This window comes from Wasmannia auropunctata, unplaced genomic scaffold (assembly GCF_000956235.1).
Source record: "Wasmannia auropunctata unplaced genomic scaffold, wasmannia.A_1.0 LD336076.1, whole genome shotgun sequence".
NCBI lineage: Eukaryota > Metazoa > Arthropoda > Insecta > Hymenoptera > Formicidae > Wasmannia > Wasmannia auropunctata.
Window position 1 is genome coordinate 73,466 of NW_012026814.1, and position 4,418 is coordinate 77,883.

Below are 4,418 nucleotides of genomic sequence, written 5' to 3' on the forward strand. Positions count from 1 at the left end.
AGAGAGAGAGAGAGAGAGAGAGAGTGCATAAGCTCAATCCATACTTAATTTTTTTTGTCGAAAAATTTCTTTAAACTAGTAAAGGGTAACAATGAATCAAAACCGTGTGGAAACTGTTTACGACAAATGCATGTATTTAAATTGCCGGAATGGGAAATATTCGACGGGATCACATTTATTTAGATTTCCTACAATTACTGATGCAAGATATCACTTATGGATACGTAACAGCGGTAAGTTTCTTATCATATTTGTTATATTAATTACATGAAATTTTCTCAAGGGAGTATTTTAGTTTAGAACGCGTATGTAAAATATAAAGTATTTTTAAGAATAAAAAAAATGCTGCACATATTCTTCTACGCTTTGACACAATAATTTTGTCTAATTTACTAGCATATATTTAACAAATATCTGCAAATTTTTTTAGGTTTAAATGTTTATCAGTTTTATTACGTAAATTTAAAACCAAACATATTTTAGAAATTGTCTGACACACTTTATTACAAACTACTGAAATATCGTCTTTACTCTGTTAAAGAGAATCGATCATAGAAAATAATAGAATACAATCTCAAAAAATCTTATTATTTCTATTGTAACTATCGTTTCACTTTTTATATTCTGAAAAAATGTTATCGTTTCTCATCATTATTTGATGAAAACTAATTAAATCTTATATTGAATGCAATAGAATTAATTTTTGGTTTTGCATTGTTTTTATGGAATTTATTGTAAACTATTGATAGATCGTGCTCAATGAATATGTGAAACTTGATCGTAATCAATTTGTTATAACTTCAGTGTAGGCGTAACAAATATATAAACACTTAAATAGACACTTGCCGCTGGTGTCAAAATTGACTTTAACTTTTGTGTTTATATTAAAAATTATTTGTCTGATTATTGGCTGAAGTATGTACAATTACTGCAATAACTTCCTGCAATTAAGTAATTATTTTTTCATATATGTTAAATTAAAACGATTTTGTTAAAAAATCGATACTTGTTTTCTTAAATGCATAGTAATAAATAATAATTTACAAAATTTTTTGTTAATCTTTGTTCGACCGATAAACATATATGTTTTACACATGTGCTCGCGTTACACATACGCTGAAGTAAAAAAAATTAATACAAAAAAACGATAGGAAATGTTTTATCGTTTTTATATGTAATAATGTGAATACTGGATATTCTTAGCGTGAACACATTAATTACGATAAAATTTCAATCGTTTATTTACAATAAATTCCACAAAAACGATGAAAAGTCAAAAGTTAATTTTATTGTATTCTAACAATCAAATCCGCTTTTATCAAGTAACGATAAGAAACGATAAACACTTCTTTGGAGATATAAAAAGTACAGCGATAGTTACAACAGAAAGTAATACGAATTTTAAATTAAATCCTATTATTTTCTATCGATTCTCTTTAATGGAGTAAAGACGATAATTTCAGTAGTTTGTAAGATATTGTGTCAGGCAATTTAAAAAATATGTTTGGTTTTAAAGTAACGTAATATAAAAAGTAATAAACATTTAGTTAGAAGACAATTTGCAGATATTTGATAAATACATATTATTATGGATTCATAAATATAATTATTATTATTACATGTTTATTATTCAGTTTATTACATGGTTCATGAAATTAAACATGTTCTGAAGGATGTGTTTCTTGAGATTAGCAAATTTGAAGTGTAAGAATAAAACCTCTTTACATTGTTCTATTATTTAATCAGAAACGATATTTTTAAATTTTATTGGTTAATTGATTAATAATTATTTCTCATGTTTTGTTATAAAAAAAAAATTAATAAATTGTGATGCTTTCCTGTACTCTGATTGCGAAGTTTACATGAGAATTACGTATTAATCCAGAATATATTTCTATATGAAATCTCTGGAACTTATACAAATAAAATCAGTTGTTTTCCAAAGTATACGACTAAATCGAAGAAAATTAATGATAAGAAAATTAAATGATTATTATTACGAAAATATTTAATACAAAATATTTTCAACAAGTTTTAATAAAAACTGAAAAATAAAAACAATATATTAGTTTGTAAAACGCATATTACTAATGGGTATTACAAATATTATGTAGGAAACCCACAAGAAACTTGTTGAAAAAAATTGTTGATTTATTGATATTCAAATTTTGCCTACTTAAATAGCCTACCGAAATAAAAATTTTTTTACAGATAATAAAAAAATACGCTTTAGTTCAAATCATTAAATATGTACTAATTTTATTATCGCATTTTCTCTTAATCATTCACATTGTTTGCAGATTTTCGCTATAATTTGTTTTTAGCTATGGATGATTTCCTTACTAAATCTACATCAAATTTATAATCTTTAAAATTTTAGTCAGTTTTATATAAATATATACTTTTATATAAATATATACTTACTCTTATCGTTCATCATTATGATATTCAAATGTTTGTATTTATACATTATATTTTTTCAAATGCTCTTTTAAGTTACGGAATGTTTCTATATATGAAAACTCTGAAGGACAACGATTATACTTAGCTATATGTATATGGAATCTGTGTTGTTTCATAATGTGGCTGCATATAATTAGGTATTTTATAATCGTTATCAATTATATTATGAGTTATTAAGTGCTTTCTTATGTCCTTAATTTTTTCTGTTTTACTACAAACATATGTACAATGGCTGCATTTTAGATTAGTTAAATTTTCTGTAAAATTTCTCCTTGTGATTCAATGGCTCCTCAGTCGGGAACGTCTTAGTGTGTTTGATCTGTTAAATATATTATAATAAATGTAAATGTTGCTTCCATATATGTAAATTTTGTAACATATTTTTAAACATGTAACGAATGAAGTAAAAATTATTTTTCAACAAAACAAACAATTTAATCAAAGAAAATTAATGATATTATCAAATAAAATGGTAATTAACATGGCAATATTATATGGCAATATAAGACATCGTTTAAAGCAAACACAGTTTTCTTATTTAATTGGGTATAACGTTTGAATAATTTTTTTATACGTGTATGCAAATATTTTAATATTTATGCATTATTTTCATGAATGTGACGAAAAGCGAAACCGATTTTATTATTTTCGACAAGTTTAATTATAATTTGAAACGGAAATATCATGATGAGAAACACGCATTACTGGATTGGAATTATAAATATTATATGAAATTTTACATAAAAACTTCTACTTGTTGCGTTACGTTTTTGGTTCAACCATTAGCCGTTTTATCATTTATACATCTAATTTATATTTTTCATAATTTTAATCAGTTTTGTATATTCTATATAATCAAATCTTTTAAGACAATGTCTACAGAAAGCCATATATAGTTCTTGCATATATTTCTAATGTTGAATCAGCTCAGCCGATATTTTGTCTTTTATCAATTATTTTATGAATTTTAAATAAAAGCCGTCTTAACAACGAAACCAGAACTATTTCAGGAAAATGCTGGGTACAATTACCAAGTTTGCATTTTATAATATGTGTGTTTTTTTTTACGTCAATGTAATTGTTCAGTATATTCTCGGATATTCTCGGTATTTCCAGTGTGGAACTAGAAAGAATGTATAAAAAATTTTAAGAATTTAATGAAACTTATAAATAAAATTTAAAAAGTTTACATTGGCTTTTCTTTATATTCTTCTTGTCAAAACGCTTACAAAAATGATTTTATTTATCTTGATAGATTTTAATAATATCTCCAAAAACAGGCAATGATGATTATAATCAGAAATGCATTTCGACTCGGATTTGTAAATATTACTCTTTAAATTTTTTGGAGTGACTCTTACTCTAAAAGAGTGAAAATTCACTCCAGATAATTTAAAGAGTAAATTCAATGATCTGATAAGAAAACTAACATCGTATTTTTTTTTAACAAATAATTTATTATACATACATGTATTTTATTCTGATTTTATATTTTAATTGGTTTGTTTCTATATTTCTTTAAATTACTCATGCTGCATCATCACATTGACACGATGTTCAAATTAATGCTCCTTGAATAAATATTTATTATACTCAGTATCTAAATTTACATATGCTTTGGGACAATATTTGCACTGTAGTTTAGTATTTATTAACAAAGTGAAATAGTCCTGCACCTCATACTGCGCTGTTTCTGCTGTATGTTTGATTTCAGTTCTAAGTATTTAATAAAAAATTATATATATAATAAGTGTATATATATGTTGTATATGTATATATATATATATATAGTATATATATATACACACACATGACAGCAAACTAAAAATAAAAATAACAAATTTCAAGAGAGTGTAACTTCATAAAAAATGATCGTAACAGAATGACCGAAAAACAATTTTACAGCTTAAAGTTTCTAGTTGCGAAATCTATAGTTCGTTAAATGACTTACTGAT